The sequence below is a fragment of the Nesoenas mayeri genome (assembly GCF_963082525.1).
Source record: "Nesoenas mayeri genome assembly, chromosome: 3".
NCBI classification, from domain to species: domain Eukaryota; kingdom Metazoa; phylum Chordata; class Aves; order Columbiformes; family Columbidae; genus Nesoenas; species Nesoenas mayeri.
Window position 1 is genome coordinate 103,340,865 of NC_137544.1, and position 22,956 is coordinate 103,363,820.

Below are 22,956 nucleotides of genomic sequence, written 5' to 3' on the forward strand. Positions count from 1 at the left end.
CATTTACAAAAACCTGGCAAGAAGTGGCAACACCCACTTTTCCTTTGTTATTTTGGCCCCCATCGCTGATATTTTTGGATTTTCATTCTGGAAAAAGGAGAAAGATGAGGAATTGTCTGAAGGAGTGTTTGCTGGGCTGCTTGCCCTCAGAAAATTGGAAAATTGCCCAGGCTGAAGAAAGAAAGGATTCTATAAACTCAGATCTGACTTGTGTTTAACATAACAACATTTATGCAGAATGAATATTTACAGTTTCTTGACCTAAGAGACTTCGTTATCTTGTATGGTGTTGAAAAAAGAAATGACCAGTGGAAAAAACTCAGGAATTGCCAAACTGAATCAGCAGTAGTCCACCCACTCATCCTGTCTGACAGCGTCTTGAACGATGTACTTCATAAGAAGGTGCAGGAAGAAAGCCTGCACTAGGCAGTGATGGCAAGTTTATTCTTAGCCTCTGTTAACATTTATCTTAAGCCATAAAATACATGGGCTTACATCCTTCTCAATGTTACTCATTCATTAGCAGGCTGATCTTGTCTTCTATATAAACAGATCTAAACCCTTTGTTCTATCAGCAATCTTTAAAGCCTTCTTCACTGTTGCTGAGTATTCAAATCTACAAAGGAAAAGGATTGGCAGCAACCAGACAACTTGTCCATTTGAGCAAAAAAGGTTCAGATCCCACCCTCAGTCTCACTCAACTGTATCACAACAGGTCATCATTTAGAAGTGAGGTGATTAAAAGCCTGTAACCTTCTTAATGTCAAACCACCAGTGATTCTCATCACCACAATCTACCCCCTCCTGAAATCTTTAAAATAAAATTTAGAAGTCTAAGCTCTGTATCTTGTTCTAAGAAGAAGTTTCCATTTTGTGGAATATCTTACTAGAAAGCATTGTTAGCTGTGAAGAGCACCTCAGATTGTGTAAAACAACTTAAAGGCTTCGTGGAACACAATACTGAAGAGGAAGAAAGTAGTAACAAGAAAATCAGATCTTATGTCTGGAGTTTGTTCAGACAGTCATTGCAGAGCAAGGGACCCTCTTGAGAAGCTGTCTCTCCAAGCCAGGAAGATCTCATTGAGCTAACCAGACGTCCAGGGTGCCAACTACTAAGATTTAATCAGCCTTTAAGTGTTGAAAGAAGTTCCAATTCTGCTGCAGCAACAGCAGGATAGGAACTGGGAAAGGAAGGACACAGCCATATTAACACGCACAGCTGGTGTGACCTTCAAAGGACAGCTGGGAGCCACCAGCTTGGACAGTAGAACCAGTATGAAGAGTCATGTGAAAACATCAAGTTTTCAGTGACTCCTCGTAAAAAAATTATCTGTGATCTTACATAGCCTACGTTGGTAACTAACACCACAGGGGTGTGAAGAAGAGGAAAGAAAGATGCCAACTGCATAAGTCTAGTCTAACAAAACAAAAATATGTATTCCTGTTGCCCGCGTTATTTATAGTACAATTTATTCATCATCACCACAGACTATGAAATGTCTGAGCAACTTCCAGAGCACAGAGGGATTTTTTTCCCCTCTAAAATATGAAGAGTATAAGAAACACAACCGACAATCATTACTTGATACAATAACAATGCAATACTATGATTCGCTTGCATTAAGTCTGTCATTAGCTTTAAATAGAAAATGCAGCTAATAATTTCAAAACTAAAAATAGAAAGATACACCATGTGATTCTGTGTGATTTACTCCTGATTTGAATATATTATGCTGTCTTTCAAATGTTTTTGTAGGTGCTTATCAGCTTTGCTATTTTTGATTTGTTTCCCTCATTTGCTTTATTTTTCTTTTGCTTACAAAGATAACATCTAATTACAGAATTGCATTCCTAAAATTTTGTATAAAAAAAGGACTACATCACAACACCACTACAGTAATGATGCTGATATGAAATGTAGATGCTGAAAATCAAATGGCAGAGAAGATAACAATGAAATATGTGGGAGAAAATGTACAAAGAAAACCCCCACACCTTTATAACAAAAGGAAATAGTACTAAAAGTCTTGTAAAAATGTCAGCTAGAGAAACTCAATAAAGGTCAAGACACTTCAAAAAGAAGAGGTTAATCAAAGATTTTCTGTATTTACAGTCTCTTGTTCCATTAATTCAGTACAATGTACTCTAGGTTACTCTAAAGCTAAGAAGTGACCTTTATGGCCAACATTCACTGTTCACTATCCCAGAAGTCCCAAGTTTTGCTTGAAGAAGCCAGCCAAATCTCTTGTTTGAATCTACACCTCGCAGGACACAGTGATGTTGGACTCCAAAACAACTACTTAGATGATACAACTTCACCAAGCTGATCACTTTTCACTGTTCTCACATGAACCAAAATAAACAACAGGTGAGGAATGACCCCAGAACTCACTTCAGATATTTTAAACGGCCTTTAATGTTACTGTTCCCACCACTAGCAAATGAAAATAGGTGGGGCAAATATTTTTGTGCCAATAAAAATGTTTCATTTAACAACAAAGCGTGAATTAAGAAGGCAAATTACTATGCACAGGCACATTTTGAAGTCACTGAATTTAGAGCCACTCCAAACTTGTGAAAATTAATAAGTATTTCAAAATGCAAGCATTTTCATTACAAAAATGACAAGCAGGTTTCCATCACCTGTGAATGTCATTTTTAAATTTTCTTTAAGCTGCCGTCTCAAAATGAAAGCAAAATCAAGAATGAGATAAATTGGTTTTGATACTATGCATGTTCTTGAAACTTTGTATTTTTTTTTGTGGCTTAACCACATTTTCCTTTGTTTGAAGTGCTTCTCTCCCTTCTTATAGTGCAAGACCATTGCAAGAGTAGAAACAGGCTATAGCAAAAAGAGTACACGGCAAGTGCTTCTGCCCTTCCTCCCCCAAAAAGAAAACTATTTTCCTATGGTGGCTTAGTTACAACATACATTTAAATTGCTCCAACAGCAACTAAAACTACCACTTTAGTTCTCTATTCACATGCTTTCTAAGACTTCAAAGAGGAAAGGAACCTTATTTCCCAAATAACACCCCTTATTTTGCAACTTACTTTCAACTAAGTAGTTATCTCCTCAGAAGCTGATGGGAGCTTTAAAGGAATAAGGTATCTTCTGTTTTATGGAGAATCGTCTTCCCCTGTGAATCACCTATGGGTGATCTCAAACCAATAAAGACCATGTGACATTTGCACACCGAAATCCCACAGAATGGCCGCAGTTGGAAGCGATGTCTGGAGGTCATCTGGTCCAATGCTGCTGCTCAAGCAGGACCACCTACAGCCAGCTCCCCAGGACTGAGTCTAGTCAGCTCACAAATATCTCTGGAGGAGATTCCATAACCTCCTTGGGCAATCTGCACCTGTGCTCACTGACCCTCCCAGTAAAAAGTGGTTTTTGATGTGTTTCAATTTATGCCCATGGTCACCGGTCCTGTCCCTGGGCACTACTGAGCAGAGCCTGGACCTGTCCTCTTCACACCCGCCCTTCAGGTATTGAGAGACACTGATCAGATCCCACTCCCCGAGCCTCCTGCAGGCTGAACAGCCCCAGCTCTCAGCCTTTTTTCACGTGTCAGATGCTCCAGTCCCTTCATTGCCTTCTGGCCCTTCGATGAACTCTCTCCAGTATCTCTAGAATGTGTTTGGGAAGGGTCTCTACACTAAAAATTCACAGAAGTATCTAGACCAAGGGTGTCAAACTTATTTCCACTGGGGGCCACATCAGCCTCGCAGTTGCCTTCAAAGAGCCAAATGTAATTTTAGGACTGTATAAATGTAACTACTCCTACATTAGGCACTTTGAAGGCAACCATGAGGCTGATGTGGGCCCCAGTGGAAATGAGTTCGACATCCCCGGTCTAGAGAGTCCTTATTAGCTGGCAGGTGAAGTCCCCAAGTGTCCCTTTAGCTGCTACCCAGGATTTCCACAACAAGGAGAAAGAGAGTTTATAGCTCTTCAAATTCAGCATGAGGGGGTCTCCATCTTTAACCACTAGTAGAATAATTCCTTTGGTCCTGGGTCCTCACTCAAACCAGAATAATTAAGGTCAAATTTTAGGAAACTCTCAATTAGGCAAATGCTTCTGGAAACACCTCCCTATTAGCTGCAATATTAAGAGATTATAAAGTCACTTAAAAATTCATCAGTTGTCAGCTCCATTTCAAACATTTTAAACTTCAGGAAGCAAATAATTAAGCTTATAATGTTGTTTTGCAATATTGCAAGGCTGCGAGGAAAAACTAACAAGAGATTAAAAGACAAAACACGAAGATCAAGAAAGTAAAGATGACATTTTCATTCTAATCATTGCCAAAAACAAGGGGAACAGGTGAGCCATTTCACATTTTAAAGCTTTTTATAACTTGTATAAAGTCTCAGTAGTTCTTTGTCACTGTATGGCCTAAAATAGTTCAAATTACTTTAGGAAAAAATAAACATATTCCAAAACAAAATAGTTCACTGATCTTCCAACGTTTTTCCACATTTTAGTAAGAGGACCCAATACCAAACATCTAGGTAAACTAGAAGACATGAGCCACAACTAAAAGATCCTTTTCACTTATATAGATAGATATATATATATATAAAGCCATTATTTTTTCATAGTGCTTTCCAAAGCCATTTACAGTAATCTGCAGTATGCAAAAATTATATAATAGACAAAAAGAGTGAGAAGTTATTCAATAAGCATTTCTTAAGACTTCAGAATTTTTAATAACTAACACTGTGGCAAAGGAGAACGAGATTAATGGTGACAGTGCAAGAAATAAAGTAGATAAAGCCATTCTAGTTAACTCAGCACAAATGTTCTGCCATTGCTTCAGGCTTCAGTCTGGCAGCCGCTACAGACACATCTTATCTTCAAACCGTGCAGCACGAAGACACCCAGACCAATCACTTTTCTACATCTCAAAGTATCGATAAACTGGAAACTTTGAAGGGGTTTGGAAATGGAAAAGCATCAACACCAGTGTAACAAACAGAACAAAGAAAAACTTGCAAAACCAGATTTGCACAACATTGCTCTTATAGGATTCTCTATCCAAGAAATACAATTAACGTGTATAGCTAAATAGTTTATGACATACTGATTTAGGTATTTTACTGGAAATACGAAATTTAGAGTAATCTAAAACATGTAACAGCATAATCATAAGCCTTTTTTATTGGTAACAGATTCCAAGTTTCAAATTGGGTTTGATTGCATTAGTCACTAAGGAAAAACGTAATAATTTCCTGACACTTCACCGGAATTCTTACACCAAGCTACAACAAAAATAAATAATCCCTTTTAAAAAGAATATCAGAAAAGGATCCTCTTCCAGCTGTTCAGGAATGGTAGGGATTTAAAGTATTTCAAAATATTTCAAAATGGCTGGCTGCAGTTCAACACAACATAGCTAATGGGACTCATCTATCCATTTTCCCATAACACTTACTGTAGTCAAATAATTTCTCTTTATAACTTTCTATCTCTAGCTTCTGTGTTGTCAGATAATGATATCAAGCATGTAGATGGAAAATTACATTAAGATATATCATAACTGACCCTTTTAAACTAAAAGTAGATTTTTCTGTACATTAAGAACCAGCTCAGTTCAGCCCCATGATGGCCTATTAAAGAAGATCTACAACCTGCAATTTTGGTAAAGTTGTTATAAATTTTCATAATGTAATTTAGTCACTTTCTATTATGCAGGACAGGTAACAGAAATATACTTTTTAGTGACAGCATATTTTTCCCCCTAAAGTTCTTATTTTAAAATTGCATAGAGGAGTATTATTTCTCACTGGTAGGGAATTCTCCACATTAATTGTATTTGCCATCAGCTATATCCATAAAGATGATTACTGTGTCCTGAATCAAAAGCTGAAGAAAAGACCTAACTGACCATGAGATAAGGTAAACTAGTATGAAACCAAGCTTTGCATCTCATTAAAAATGCATCTCTCCAAGTTACCCACTTGTAATGATGTCTACCAGTTCATCAAATAAGCTTTGTGTCATTTTAAATATCATGCAAGACTAAGATACATTTAGATCTAATAACTCTAAGAACATTTTTAGGCTTAACTTCACTGTGAAAGCCAACTAAGATTGAGCAAACCTGTCTATCACCAATTAGACAGTAAAAGTCAATCAATGCACAATGGTTCAGTATTAATTTCTCAGAAGAAAGGCATCGTGATCAACATCCTTCATCTCGATTGCAGAATCATCAGACTGAAAGTGAAAAAAGTGGTCATCAATGGCTAATTCAATTTTCACAAGAGTTACAATAAAGAATATTTCAACATGTGAACTGACAAATTAGAAGATGCAATTTTCCTCATATGGTAAATACACAAAGAACTATTTTGTTCTGGACAAAAGCTAGATTTAAGTGAAAGGCATAAAGTAGGATCTGCATATTCACTCAAACTGCAGAATCATTCACAATTGTTAACTGCTTTGTAGAAATACCTTGGAATACTGACAGATTTTATTTTTTTTAGCCCTGACATGATTAGTGGCCTTGATACTATATTCAGGAACTCATTCTAGTTACTCCTCTTTGGAGTCTGCACTGATCTCTGATATCTATCATTTTGCATACAATAAAACAGATTGCCAGCAAAGCATCGTCTCAGGCTACAGATGAAGTGATTCTGTGAAAGTATGACATACAATAAATAGCTAGTTTCAGCCTCAAAAGTATTTAGGCCAGATACAGCACCACCAGAATTTACACGAGGGAGAACATCACCTTAAGTAAGGGGTCATCCCCAGCATAATTACAGTCTGCTGCATTCAAAGCTAAAAGATCAAGAGAATTCAGCACCACCCAGCACACTGGTAGGGAATTGTTACCTTCATATTACACTCAAAAAACTATTGGGATACTGAAGCTGCAAAATCAAACATACAGAAATTATAACACACTAGAATCGAGACTGTTCCTTCCTTCCTGGCTGTTTTTCTGTTTGTTTTTGTTGGGTTGGTTTGGTTTTTGTTTCTTTGTTTTTGGTCTGGGTTTTGTTTGTTTCTTTGGTTGGTTTGGGTGGCTTTTTGTTTGTTTCAGGGTGTTTGTTAGTTTTTGGGTTGGTTTGTTTTTTTCTCTATTTTTTGTTCTTCAAACAGGAACCCTGCCTCTACCCATCACACATACTTGGACATCCAGGGTTAACAGCAAGAAAGCACTTTGCATTTCACAGTATCACAGTATGTTTGGGATTGGAAGGGACCTCAAAAGATCATCCAGTCCAATCCCCCTGCTGGAGCAGGAACACCCAGATGAGGTCGCACAGGAACATGTCCAGGCGGGTCTTGAATGTCTCCAGAGAAGGAGACTCCACAACCTCCCTGGGCAGCCTGTTCCAGTGTCTGTCACCCTTACTGAGAAGAAGTTTTTTCTCAAATTTAAGTGGAACCTCTTGTGTTCCAGCTTGATCCCATTACCCCTTGTCCTATCATTGTTTGCCACCGAGAAGAGCCTGCCTCCATCCTCATGGCATTCACCCTTTACATATTTATAAGCATTAATAAGGTCACCCCTCAGTCTCCTCTTCTCCAAACTAAAGAGACCCAGCTCCCTCAGCCTTTCTTCATAAGGGAGATGCTCCACTCCCTTAATCATCTTCATTGCCCTACGCTGGACCCTCTCCAGCAGTTCCCTGTCCTTCTGGAACTGAGAGGCCCAGAACTGGACACATATTCCAGATGTGGTCTCACCAGGGTCTGTGGTCTCTCCTTCTTATACTACAGTGCTAAAATTAGCCTAAGCCATTGAAATCCTAGGACAAAACCAACCTTTTTTAGAATTTCTTTTTCCTTCATATTATGCTCATTATACTACTATCTGAAAGTGTTATAAGTCAGTAATTTATTTTCACAACAGATCTTTTTTCTATTTTTATTACTCAAGATCCACAGCACAAGGTATATTAATTGAGTCTGTGCAATCTGGAATGTTTCCAGACTATTTTTTTCAAAATATTTGTCAATGTGCTCTAAATCACAAGCACAATTCACAACTTCTATTAGCTTCAGGTGCAGCTGTGAAAGCCTTGCATTCTCTATTTTATAGGTGTCCAGCTTCAAACCTGACTATTCAATGCAAGGATCATAATTATTGTTAATAACAATGTTGCATATCTTGCTCATCAAGTAAAAAGCAAAACCCAGTTCTCCAGAGTGGCATTTAACTAAATAAACCTTCAGATTATTATCTGCAATCCTTTATTCAGTTCAGTACATAACACCAAGCACGTGCAACAAGTAAAATGGGTTCTACAGACCACATTCCTTAAATCTTTAAGGCATTCCTAAAACACAAGCCATGCAGAACAGTAAGGTTTTTAAGGGGAAAAAAAATCTTATGTGTTACAGACTGTCAATTCAAATGCAGAGATGTCAGGGACATGAAAAAATTTAGGCTATATATCATTTAGTACTTAGGTTTCTGTTGGTATTTTAACGAAGCCTAAAATCGTGACACTAGCGTGAAGAGAATTTTAGGGAACAACAGCTGCTCATCTCTAATAGCAATCATGTAACTTGAGAAATGAAATTTTCATATTTTCAAGGAACAAAAGAAACACACTGATCTTCATGAGTTTCCAGAAAATAATTATAACTAAAAGCTAGGATATCTGACACAGACTAAGACCTAACATAGCCATATTAAATATTTAAGCTTTCTAAAAACAAGAACAACAAAAAAATCAACAATCAAGTAGTTCACATAACCATAACATCTAAGTATGGCCTTCAACCTCTTTACATTTAAAAAAAGAGCATTATGTAGAAAGGTAATAGACATAACTGTTTCCATATTTGCTACATTTCAGGGTGTATCTGATATCATCGCCACATTATTAGGAAAAAGAGCAAAGGTGTAATGAAATCCAAAGCTTATGTTTCAAACCATTACAGTAAATCTACATATTCAGTGTACAACTCCTTAAAACCAGCAGGCTAGACTGGATTAAAGAAAGAGTAAATCCTATCATATTTAATGTTTCACATGCCTGATCCAAGTTCCTTTTTATGTGCACTTTGCTGTTTTCCTCAGAGCAAAATAATGCCTCCTGGTGTTATTAACTGCTCATAAAATAACTGATTTCCAAATAAAAAAGTTAATATTAACATTGTAACCTATTTTCTTTTTGATATAAATTCTGTCCATCAGGAAGAATCAATGAAAGCAAGCTTATAGGATTTGAAGGTAATAAGGTATAATGACTCCAACTCTTTTTTTCCCCTCCTATTTGCATTGTGGCCAGAAAGTTTCTTTATTCTACACTTAGAGCAACTTACCTAAGTTAACTTCTTTCTGAAAAAATAAATTGGTGGCTTTTAATAGTGGTTGCATTTAGGAAAGGCTTACATAGAACTTTCCAAACCTTCTTCTAGAGTAAAAATAGTTAAAGTGTTTTAATTAATTCACTTTTCCTTGACAAATATTTCCTTTACAATGTTTTTAATATAACTCAACATTGGCTGCATCTTTCTTGACAGCTGGTATTTCCTCAACAGAGGATGTCTCAAATGGTTTATGTATAACATTCTTTCTAAAATTTATTTCCCTTCATGTAAGAAGTCAATACACCATGAAAAAAATAAGCAGGAATGTTTCATGCCATGTGGGATATAACAGTTCTAGAGTCTTGTTTTAAATCAGTCCAATAATGTTTTGTAGACATATTATTAATGTGGCTGAAGCTTAACATTTGGAAAAAGGAAAAATACTTGCCCACAACTTTGCTTCTTCCCAGACCTCATTCCACCATGAACTTCACTTCCATGCCCTAGCTCTTCAGTACATGTCTGGTGGAAATCTGACAGCTCTTACAGAATTCAGCATAGGGGAGAGATGTTAAGAAGAAAATCAGCTAATTAAGAAACAAGAGACTGATGAAACACGCTACACTGAATAGCTCCCCAATCAGAAATGAAGGTTCTTGATAACATCACAACAAACATTAAAATCATTCAAGACATAGAAATGGGCAGGAAAGAACACTGTAACCTTTCTCGAGTAAAGGACAGATGTCACAAAAAAACATGTAATTGCTAAGGGTGGGCCAGTCCCCCACACTAACACCACATCCCAAGATCTTAAGTGCTGGGAGACCCACACAAGTTGCAAGCAGAAGAACTAAGGTCTCACATAGAAAAATCCTGGGAATTGGTATCTTTATAGAATATTGAGGACACAATCAGCATTTTCTCTGAAGTCACTAATATATAATCCCTGTAAAGACTGTAAACATTGAGCTAAATGGTTGGAGAGCTACAACAATAACAGCAGTTTCCAGGTGATGAAGAAGCACCTGTTGATAATTTCTCTTTCCTCTTGTCATGTTATGAACATTCATTAAAATATTACTCTTCTGCCAAATCAGATCATTTTCAGTATTGCTGAAAACCTTTATTCTAAAATATTCTGCAGCCTGTGGAACTCTATGTACAACAATATTTTGCAACTACTATTTTCTATTTTTGAGGGTATCTCCTAACAAACACAATTTTGAGATACTTCTAGTAAACATTATCATCTGTACATACATAATACCTTGCACTAAAATCCAAAGCTAGCAGACAGTTTCCTTAAGTTTTAAAGTTTGCTTATTTTACATTTACAAATAATGACATTTCTGAACTTCAGCAAAAGCCTGTCCTCAATATGCCTTTTTCAGCTAATTCTGTATTTCAAGATGCAGTGAGAGATGACGGAGACAGGTAATGTAATCTTTCTTCCTAACATGCAAACTCATGTCAGCATTCTACTCACAATGATACCTTCTGTTCTGAAAGCAAGCTTAATTTTGCATGCCCAGTGCTCATGATAATAAATCTATGCATAATATATGCACTGCCAGTTTGCTTAGCAGATTTTTATGGACACCTTACATAAAGCCAAAAATTAAAAGCCAGCCTCTATTTGCCACTGTCTACATATAAAAGAAACAAGACTCTGAACACAACTGGGCCTGCAGACAACATGAGAATAACTCAAAGCTTCCCTGAAAAAAGGGAAGGGAGTATTTGCAATAGCCACTTGAGAAGAATGGTGCTGCTGCAAAAGGGTGACAGTCTACCAAGCTGCAAAGGCACAAAGAGCAGGCAGATCATAAGAAAAACATTACTAACATGTGACTGACACAATCAAAGCTTACTAAATCCTCTTAACTTTTCATAACATTCTTTTAATTAGAAATAACTGCTATTAGTGTATTTTCAAAGCTATTCTCCTGCACAAGGGCACTGTATATCATGTCACATTGTTCTTCAGTATACTAGTCTACTGCAATTACTTTAACGGAAAAACTATAATTTTAGCTTCTTTCCCTTTAGACAGAAGATAATACGTATTCCTGTGTTATTAACAATCATTTTAGCAATATCCGTATTGTGACCACTCAAGCCGCATTTGCTTCTGCTTATGTTTAATTTCCATACTACCGTAAGTACAGAGCCTTTGTCTCAATTTCACACATCAGCCATCTCTCAAGGTCCTTCAATGACCTACTGTAATCAGAACACCCAAAAAATATAGCTGTTTAGCCCTTAACATCTTTGCAAGCATTTGTCATTCAAAAGCCATTAAGGTGGCAGACAAGATAAACACATAGCTCTTTTACTCACTGTCAAAATCTAAATGAAATGTGTTGTTCAGTTAAAGCATTGTCTTAAAGTGGGTTTGTTTTGCTTTTTGTTGCTTAGTTGAGCTGACACTGTTCAACATCTAACCCTGTATCCAAGAGGTGCAAAACTAAACACGTTTCAATATTTAGGAAAGAGACCAAGATCCTTTCTTCAGAGTAGTACTGAGACACAATAAGTAGAATTTCTACATTCATTACAATGTAAGGCAAAAAAAAAAAAACAAAAACACACAAACAACTTTCTGTAAAGAAAGTTATTACCAAAAAAAAAAACCCCACCCAACCACTAACTAAATTTTGGAAACTGGGATCTAAAGATACAAACGCTTACAACAAAACAATGACGTATCCGTTTTGTAATGAATAGTAGACTCATGCAAGCACTGGAAATAATGGACAACTCTCAGGATTTTATGTAAAACTTGGTATTCAAGTGAAAATTTAAACCCGATGTTCCTAATAAAAGAGCACAATTCTCTGACCAAAGCCCTAATTTTGGGAGAGACACACCCTTTGTCACTTTTAGTGGTTAGAAATAGATGAGTCTGCAAAACACTTTCTGTAAATCAGACTGATGCATAAGTATTTTTGAAGGAAACTCTAGTGCAAAATCTATGCTCTTGTGGAGAGAGCACAAAACACAGTAAGACTGATCCTTGTCTAAAATGGTCTATACCCCAAGTTCAGAAAGATCAAGCATACCCAGAACATTACATTTCATGTTCCTAAACAGTCTGCTGTTATTTAAGAGAGATTAAACCAAACCCAGCAGCCTCTTTCCAAATGTGAAATGCACGCCATTCCCAAGAACATTAATTGTTTCCACTATCTGATGATGAATTACGCTGCCAGCAACCTGATTATGAGCATCTTTTTCACCTGTCCTAAGGACAGATCTAGTGACCCAGGTCAGAGATCTTGAAAGAAATTGCTAAAACTGTTTTCTTTTTAAGGGAATTCACCAGTGAAGTTGAAAGATCTAGTGGTGTTTTCATACTGAAGACAGAAGAGGAAAGAACATACTGTCTATGCAGGAGGCTGAAAGGAAACCTTACCTTACAGATGCTACAAATCAGCTCAATAACCTTTGCATGAGTATATTACCTCACACTTTCTGAAATATAGTACTCAAGAGAAAGAGGTTTTCTATAGGTGAAGAGTTTTAAACAGGTAAATATTTCTATATGTTCTGGTCTTCGAGACGTCTTTTGCAGGACATCCTGATGACTGAAGTACGTGGCTCCCAGGTCCAGTTGATACATAACCTAAAACATTTACACAGCAGAACTAGGAACAAGCTCCAAGTTCTGACCATAATGGGAATCTGGAAGGCAGTTTGGTTCCCTTCGAAATGTTAACTTTCACAGATCATCATGCAGTCACCACTGTCTCCTGGCTTTACCTCACTAGAAGAGTTAAAAGTTGTTTTTCAATAAGCACAACATGTGTAGCTGCTATTCAGTAAGCTGAATGCTTGAGAAATACCCGCTGTCCCACCTGAGTTCTGGGTAAGAGTCGGTGCTGTTCATGAGAAAAATCATTGTGCGAAATTAACACGTCTTTGTTCCATTTAAGTTTCTTGAAAGTAATAGCACAAGCTGCAGCAATTAGAAAAAAGGTAAGCTTTACCAGTTTACTACTGCTATAGTATTTCCAGCTCTTTCAAAATCAACATCCCTTACATTGTAGCAGACCATAAAAAAACCACAGTAACAAACATGATTTTGAAAACAAATTGAATTATCAGCTGAACAGAGGTTTGATTGCTCTAAGACCAAGTATTAAAAACTAGACCGCTCTAGTCCTTCTAGCATCTGAATAATAAAATAAAGCATCCAAAAAACTAAGTCAGACTTCTCATAGTTCCATGTCCAAACTAGGACAGTATTTCTTTTCTACATGGTTTTCACCATGAAATTCTAGAAATTTAAATGACCAAATGTTTAACAGTAATTCAGGGAGTTATGCTGGCCACCTGACAGATTCAACTCAGACTCATTCCCACTTCTATCTCAGAATTCATACAGTGTTGAACATGCTCTAGACAAAGCTTAACACTTGCTATCCGTCTGTTTACAACTTCAACTTACCGAGAATGGTAACTATACCTGCCTAAAGAAGTACAAGATGACCAATGAGAACTACAGTAATCTCCAAAATGACACTTGTGTGGAAGCCTGGAAGAACAGCAAGCATTTTGCTTTGTTTTGATGTTGTAACTTAGCTGCTTGATGAGTGGAATTTACAGTTTCTTTCTGTATAGGTACCTTTCAAGTTTCAGAAGCACAGCACAAAGTGCTTTCAGTGGTATTTATTACAAAGAGAATAATAATATCAGGTCATATTTGAGCCAGTCTATAAACATTTTTTGCACATAAATTGTAAAAACACTTCAAAAGCATTAATCAGATTAAAAACCTTCATTTCTGCACACATTTTTCTACACAAGTTCAATCACATTAGAGAACATATTTTTTAAAATATGGCTTCAGCTAATTTTAAACATGGTTGGAAAAGTCTGGCCTACACTCATTGAAATCTATATTTAAATGAAAGGAAAATTTAACCACAGAAACTGTGCTCATTTTAGAAAAACAAGCATATCACTGCCAAAGTGCTGTCTTAAGTTTAGATTGCTGTCTGACTAAAACATTATAATTACGAGAAACTAAAAAGGATTCCTAAATGTTTCAAGATGAAACAGCCATTGGGCAATTTGCAAGATATGCAATTATCTTCTGAATTTGAACACACAATGCTAATACTTGACCTGAACAAATGCAGGCTGTGGATCATTGCTTGTGTGGAGATCGGGGAAAATCAATGTTAAAAATCAATGCAAACACTAGATAAGAGTAACCATAATGAAACCTAAGAGCAAAATTACCAAGTGATGTGCAATTAATTACTTAGACAAATAATTTTCTTTGAGAAAATAAAATGGGTTTGGATTTTATCTACAGTTTCTGTTGCTCCAGGAGCTGATTAAGCTGAACAGATGATTCTCAGCACCTTTATCACTGTTAAGACTACATGAACAGCCACATGAGGCATTTCACACAAGCCCTCGTGTAACAAGATGGTAAAACTTTTACCTTCTAATAGCAGAGAGGACATTCCTAAAAGATTTGAAGGTCATAGAGCATATTTTCTCTTATTCTACAATTAACATTTATATTTGGGTGGAATCATTATCATACTGATCATTCAAAACTTAAAAGGAAAAAAAAATAACCACACACTAACCTGTGTGTGTGTGTGTGTGTGTGTGTTCATTCACATATAACATAACAAATACCAGTTACTCTGAACAGTCAGTTAAATCCTGATCTGCAACAACTATTACCAGTTTGATGCAACTAACAGATTTCAGTAAATCAAAGTAACTCCATTTCTGTTTAAAAATCACAATTGTGTGTACTTGTCAGTACCAGCACTGCCTTTTATTATCTTTGATTTAGCAAGAGAAATTAACAGCTTGGTTATGTTTTATTTCTTGTTCTCCTTTAAAAGCCTGGGTGTTTGGTTATATTTTGACTTTTCTGACTATAACCAGCCACGTCATTTCACTAATCTGGTGAAGGAGTACAAAACAATCTATCATTCATAGATGAAAGCCCCCAGGAACGGTGAGTATGTCTGAGGAACAGTAGTTTATAGGAACACTTCCACAATTCAAACACTAATTTTATAAAAGATTAGAGCATTTTCAAGGAAAATGAATTATCTTTCTACATGCAATGTATGGTGATACACATAACAGCTTCATATAGGCACATTAGGCAATCTATTCATTTAGCCTTAATGGCACCTCTGAAGCTGCTACCAAAAGAGGGCTAATACATATTTTTCTTTCAACACAAGATATGCTGCGTGCCTTAAAGAAAAACAAAACCACCATAAGCTCAATGAGAAAGCACTTCAGTTTAAGCTATACCTTTCAGAACCACTGGAGTGAAAGCAATACCTGTTCCCTTGATACCTGAAATAAAATAAATAGCAGGTATTATACCAAAGGATGTCCAAAAAAACCACCAAAACCTCGAAAGTGACAGAAGTTTTAGTATCACAGATTCAACATCTTGAAAAGTCATGTTTAAAAGCAGCAAGATTAAAAAAAACCAGTTTTGTTTCAAAGAATCCCAAGGGCAGGGCAAGGGGAACCACACACACACAAAACCCTGAAAAACTAAGCCTGATTATTCAAACTCCTGAAAGGATAGTGTGTGAATCTAGTAGACCAATTAATCCTTTATTAATGAGTAAAGACTCCTCCAGTTTTGAACCCCTAAGCATGCAAGAAACCTTGATAAAAACAAATCAAAATCAAGAAATTAAGTTTTTTATGGCAAAACAAGTTCAGAAGCAAACCAGTTCAGCTAAGAGAAACATACTAGGAAAAAGAATAGACATTTTGTCTACATTTCAAGAAGTCTCCTAATACTGCCATCCCACATCTCACTGTGCCCTGCAGTAGCAACAACAAACTATCATGCAGAATTGATTTCAGGAGCAATTTGCTTCTTGGTCTGGTTAACAAAAAGTCACATAAAGCCAAACTGCAAGCCTCTGCACACATTCAGCAGGAATCTGTTTCAAAAAGGTTACATTTTCCCCACTCTTAGCTCCTAGCGCTGACCAAACACTGCATATGGAACACAAACAAGCCAGCTCATCTCAGTCTATAGGTAATAAAAACATTAATCCAGATTATGGAACTCAGCATCAGATACAGAACATGAGGAATCGTTTCTGTGTGTTCTCAGCATCACAACCTGAAGAAACAAAAGAACAAGGAAGGGGCAACCTTTAACAGGACTGTAAGTGGACAACAGGAGAATGAAATAAGGAAAGAAAGGAGGACAGGAAAACACAAATACATGATGACCAGGTAGGAGGAAAGGATAAACTGAGGCACAGACACTGCGTTTCCCAAGAAGATGGAAGATTAAGCCAACAAAAGGAAAAAGGTGGGTTTTGGCAAAGCAGAGGTAGAAGGAGTGAGAGGCAGCAGCACACTGAAGGACAGGTGACAAGAAAGGACATAAACGAGATTGTTTAAACAAAGTTTAGGAGGTAGAAACTCTACATGGAGAAGTCTTGGAGAGAAACAAATAGAAAACCAGAAGAACAAGAGGATTCGCTCCTGAGACAGTTCAGGTTATTAAGAATTTAGACTAGCATTATTAAGAATAGCTGCTGAAGAAGTCAAGACTCAGCAGGACCAGATGAAACAGATGACAGCCTGCCAGCTGAACAACTGCAGAAAGGATCTGCTGGACCATGTAAACCTAACACTGCTGAAACCCCAGGTGGATGTGAAGATGATGCCTCATGACATTTCAATTTTCTTTTCAGATTGCTTCTGTCAAGGTGGCAGGGAACCCCATGAAAGCAAAACTCATCAAGACTGAGGAGCTGGAACATACCAGAATCATGGTTTCTCTGCCAACTTCAGTCTGGCTTTTACAGTAGGACACAAAGTTACTTTTCCTTCAGGATTCCCACCTCACTGGGTACACATGGTGGACCTCCCTCTGAGGTCTAAATAAGGCCTTGTAAGAGGCTTCCCTTTTTTAGCGCAGAAGGTTTTTAGCCAGAAGTGAATGGAGAAAAGACTTTGGAAAGATGGGAAACTTCCTTCACAGACTTACACTACCTTCACTCTTAACACATATTCCCTACACATGGTAGACTCTTTTTAATCCAAACCCTCAGAAAATAAAGAGTACACTTAAAACTTCTGAAATGACCAATTTGAGATTTAGTTTCTCGAGGCAGTTTCACATTATACATAACCCACAGCTGGTTTACATTAGTGCAGGAAGAGAAACAGCTTTCAGTCATATCAGATCAAACACTCATTAGAATAGCTTCCACCTGACAGAAAGCCATCCCCATAAACCTGTTCGATCAACTGACCCTGCAACCATCCAGCCACTAAATCCACCACAAAGAGAGCAGCAATAACCCATGGCCAGTGATGGCAAAGCAGTGAGACCACACAGTAACCAAACTGTGTATTCACACTGTTAAACTATACCTTGATCTGCTGAGAAGCCAAACAGTACAACTGCCACTGAAGCTTTGCATTCTGAGTATAACACTATTAAATCTCATTACAAAAGTCAACTAGCTCATTTCAGATGTCTGTATTCAATTTAAAAACAAAGAAAGGCCAAAGTATGTCTTACTCTGGTTTCCCCATTTGTAAGATAAGAAAGGAAAAAATCCGTTATTCTCTGTGTTACAGTGGAACAGGTTTGTGTTTGAGAAACATTAAAACATTGCTGTGGTAACTACTACTGAAAAGTGCAGGGGTCCAAAAGCAGAGAGTGGGTGATGTCTTCAAAACAGGAGACATTGAGCGTGAACTAAATGAGATATGGAGATCCTTAGCAATCAATAAGCAAATCAATAAGCAAAACACATCACCCATTAAGCAATTACAGTCCACTCTGTGTACTAGCATAAGTAGAGATTAAAAAAAGCCGAGTGACAGCCTAGTACTGTATTGCAATGAATACACGTAAGCACCAATGTGAAGTTGCCCACATAGCTTAATTCTAATATTTATTTTTAGTACACACCGTCTTTGTGGCCACAGTTACGCTCCGAACGGCTCAGTGGGGAAAAGTTACCCGCCTTGTTCCAATACTCGCCCTGCACTTCTCACGCAGGGCCCATTCAGGTCACAGTTTCCCTTTGCCAAAGGGCACATCGAGCCAAGACAGCGGCGCAGCGCCAGTGTCAACGGGAGAAGTGACCACGGGCACAGCGGAGAGGAAAAACCACCCAGATACCGCTGGCAAAAACTGATTAACTTCTGCGTATGCGCAAGTCACCACATGAGACCCTGCTCTTCCTAGAAGGGTGAGATTACAGCAGCGCGCCGCCGGTTACTCCCTTGGCACGGGGTTTGGGTAACGTACGCGCTCCGCTCACACCGAGCGTGTCCCGGGCTGGCTCAGGCGCTCTCCTCCATCTCCGCGGCTCCCCGCCCTCCTACAGCGCGGCGACCATGCCTGCGGAGAAACGGGAGGCGGGTGAGAGCCCGGCAGGGCGAGCTCGGCGAAGAAACACGGGCAAGGCCCGGCCGGACACCCGGGGCCGCTGCTCAGCACCGCGGCCCGGCCCAGCCGCCACGGGAGCACCCGGACCCGCCCGCCGGCCCTCACCTGAGACGGGGCAGCGCCGCGGCGGGAGGAGGCTCCGCTCCGCTCCGCTCCGCGCCCCCTCAAGGAGCCGCCGTCCCGGGGAGCGCGGCCGCACCGGCGCCCGGCGTCTCCAGGGCCGCCGCCATGATCCCGCTGCCACCGCCGACCTCTGACCCCCAATCACTTCCGGTCACAGCTGTCAGGCCGTCGCCATGGCAGCGACTCTGGCCCCGGCCCCCCTTAAAGGCGCAGCACCCCCCGCACCCTCACCCGCTCCTGGCACGGAGAAGGACTTGGCGGTACTGGTGAGTGAAAGATTGGCAGGAGGCAGCAACATGTGCTTGCAGCCCAGGTGGCCAATCGTATCTTGGGCTGCACCAAAAGGAGCGTGGCCAGCAGGTTGAGGGAGGTGATTCTGCCCCTCTGCTCAGCTCTGGTGAGACCCCACCTGGAGTCCTGTGTCCAGCTCTGGAGCCCTCAGCACAGGAAAAACATGGACCTGTTGGAGAGGGGCCAGAGGAGCCACAGAAATGATCAGAGGCTGCAACAGCTCTGCTGTGAGGACAGGCTGAGAGAGTTGGGGTTGTTCAGCCTGGAGAAGAGAAGGCTTCAGGGAGATCTTATTGTGGCCTTTCAGTACTTAAAAGGGGCCTGTAGGAAAGATGGGGACAGACTTTTTAGAAGGGTGTGTTGTGATAGGACAAAAGGTGATGGTTTTAAACTAGAAGAGGGGAGATTCAGACTAGACATGAGGAAGAAATTCTTCACAATGAGCGTGGTAGAACGCTGGCCCAGGTTGCCCAGAGAGGTGGTAGATGCCCCATCCCTGGAGACATCCCAGGCCAGGCTGGACGGGGCTCTGAGCAACCTGATCTGGTTGATCTAGCTCATGGCAGGGGGTTGGACTAGATGAGCTTTGAAGGCCCCTTCAACCCAGACTGTGCTATGATTCTACACTCATGCACACACATCTGGGTGACAGGGGAGAGACCAGATGGCTGAAGGACCCGTGGGCCCCGCACAGGGACACGCCACCTCCCTGGGACTCAGCCCCGCTGCCCTCGGCCTCCTCTCTCCCCCAAAAGTCTGGGCCCCAGCTGGCCTGAAAAGGAGATTTTGGCCAGTACATGATCTGTGGTACACAGCGCCATGCTGCCATTCCCATGGGTTAGCCTGTGGGAAAGGATGGCTGGGGGCGCTCAGGAGGAAAAAGTCCTCGTCTTAATTTAGTTATGTTCTAAAAAGGGACAATGATTCATTAGCCCACCAGTGCTGTACAAAGGGGAAAACCCACCACTGTTAGCTGCGAATTTCGTAATAAAATAGCCTGTCAAGTGTGAGAGAAGAACAAAAGGGCCATGATGTGATTTCCACTGCCATGAAGAGATGGTTTCCCTTAACTTTCTCTGAAACTGGCAATATTTTCAGCTTTTATCATGCCCTGCTTTACTGCCGCTCCCTCTTGACACAGTTAACCTTCTGGTACTCTTTGCACATGTATTTTTTTTACAAGGTAAACAAATCTGGTGAAACCCCCAATCCAAGAAGAAAAACACAAGGAGGTTTTAAGTAAAATTTTATACTCGTGTAAAGCCAAAGTGAGCCCATGCCTGGCAGACTAGAGCTGTTGGATTAGGACTGAAGCGACCCACTCTCTCTTTCTGATCCCACAACTATTTCACATGTACAGGTGAACATCCTCCTCTGCAAAGCCCTTGCAAAGTACAAACACCAGGGCAAAACACAATCCTGTACACGTTTAGGGGTATATTGCCCCATAGCCACACCTCTGGTGGGATGCCTCTTTTCTACTGCAGCTGATTTTGAGGACAACATTGGCTTTTCAGAAGTGCTTAGCATCATTCAGTGAGAATTCATTGCTTTAGTAAATACCTTTGTGGAGCTGAGAATCATTCATGAACTCTGAGTATTTGAAACAAACAAATTAGGGAATGAGCCTTCTGGGAATCTCATCCTAAAAGTCATAAAAATGTTGGAAATTCCATTATCATCCCTTTTTGAGGGCTCTTGTTCATTGATTCAGCCTGGAGTAGGGGGTTAAGGGGAGAACTTAGCAGTTGTCTTCCACTGGTGGAAGGTTGTTGAGAAAGTGGAACCAGACTCTTCTCAAAGGTGCACAGCAAACAGATGAGGTGTTGGCCCCACGTTGCAGCAAAAGAAATCTCAATTAGATATTAAGAAGGAATTCTTCAAAATGAGGGTGGTCAATCACTGGAACAGACTTCCCAATGACCTTATGCAATCTCAGAACTTGTCTGGACAAGGTCTTAATTAAAAGTACTAATAGCATCCTAAATACCCCCTACTAAATCGCACTGTCTCTTGTGTCAGGAGGCTGTTTGTTGGGGTCTTCAGCTCACCTGACTTATGCTAACTACAAAACAGGCATTTACGCAGCCTTAGTTATCAAGGTTCCTTACTCTAGGCAACTCCAAAAAGTGACCCACTCCATTCTAAATTGAATGTCTGAGACAGCTCAGCACATCGGGAGCTGAATTGGCTGATTTTGGGAGCACTTTTGCTCGCCAGATATTTAAAACTAGGTGAAATGAATACTCACTGCAGCCTGGAAGGTTTGAGTAGGAATGGGGCACCTGCAGTGATGGCATCCGCAACAGGCCTCCTGGTACAGCCCTGGAAAAGGAAAATGGAAAAGCTGTCCCCCAGTTACTATACTGTTGTTGTATGGGAAGGTGGAAGAGGTGAAACTGCAGTCCTATCTACATGTGGCTTTTGGTATCTGTAATGCAGGGTAGTCACAGCTCTTTACATTGGTTTGATAAACTGATAATGGCTAATTGTCTCTCAGGTTGAAGCTCTCTGCATGGAAGGAATCCATGCTAAAATGGGTTAATAAAATCTTGAAGATTTTGCAGCTAAGTAAGAAGCTTGAGCACTCCAGCGTATATCTCTGAGCACCCAAATGCAGGCCAGAGTCTTACTGCAGCCCACTCTCTGCCACTTCCAGGGTGATTCTGGACAAATCACTCTCCCTATTGCTTTGCTTTTGCTGACAGTGCTGTCAGGTGATAGTAATCACAGTTCATAATTTGATTAGAAAATGTGAAACACTATACAGCTCTCCTTACAATGCCAACACCCAGCTACACAAACTTCCAGTTAAGATAGTTAACTTATAACTGTGGAGAAAAAAATTTGCTAAGACAGATAATAACAAGTAATTGTGTTCCTGTTTTCCTTAAGGACTCAAAAGCAATTTTGTACTGTTTGTAGATAAATCATTTTGTCTCTCACATTGATGTGCAGCTGACTGAAGAAGAACATGACATCTTTTCAACCATTCGCCATGGCACTCTATTAGAAAACACAAAGGAGAATTTAATTTTCATTTGCAACTACACAGGCAAAGTAGATAAGCACCTTGTGCTTTACAATCATATACTTAACGCTGAACTTGCGTGAGATGAGTTGGTGTAAGAGTTTTATTAGAAAGCAAAAGTCTGCTCAAGAAAAATACAAGCATTCATAATGCCCCTACAGTTTTTGTGAAAGTGGAAAGTACAATTTCAACAGCCAAAGACAACAGTGAGGGGAAGAAAAGAATGTTCAGCATTCAGCAAAAAGGAAGAATCTGGCTGACTGGAAATCCATGTGCATTTCAGAAGGCTTTGTTAAAATAATATTAAGGTACTGGCTTTACCTCCACAAAAATAAAGCCATTTGAAGCTGAAGTCAAGCTTTTGACATGTTTGAAATAATACAATGTAGATTTAATTTAGCCACAAAACTATTCCTGTGGGGAGAGCAAGAAGAAGTAAAGCCTGATTTCCAACAAACTTGCTCCCTGCATCCCTCAGCCCACCTCCATCCCCACTGCATTAATTTCATGTTCTCCCCACACCACAGATGACAACCCCACAAAGCAAGAACCAGCAGGGGTGGGTTAGCCAGCGAGTACCAGATGCCAAGAGAAACAATAATGTTTGCTCAGTGGGGACATGAATTTAGTTCTCACTTCTCCAGCTTGCTCACTGGTTCACTAGTATTAACAAATCTTGTAGGAATATGATTATTTCTGAGATTATTGCCCTTCCATCACATTTGAGTGAAGTTCATCAAACAGGTTCGATAGCTATTGGAGGGAGACTTGCAGCTACACTGAAA

General features: G+C 39.5%; 1 protein-coding gene across 5 annotated transcripts in view; it reads right to left on the bottom strand.

Moving 5' to 3' along the window:
* LCLAT1 (lysocardiolipin acyltransferase 1) overlaps positions 1 to 18,968 on the bottom strand; it is a 128,953-nt gene extending 109,985 nt beyond the window's left edge. For 2 of the 5 annotated variants that reach the window (XR_013921951.1, XM_080341366.1), the window contains exons 1-3: positions 18,832 to 18,968; positions 18,244 to 18,678; positions 15,591 to 15,635 (exon numbers count right to left, since the gene is read on the bottom strand). The gene's annotated coding sequence lies outside the window, so the exon portion shown is untranslated. The remainder of the gene's footprint in view (positions 1 to 15,590; positions 15,636 to 18,243; positions 18,679 to 18,831) is intronic. The other 3 variants (XM_080341369.1, XM_080341368.1, XM_080341367.1) reach the window with 2 other exon arrangements.
* Between the last annotated feature and the right edge of the window lie 3,988 nt (positions 18,969 to 22,956).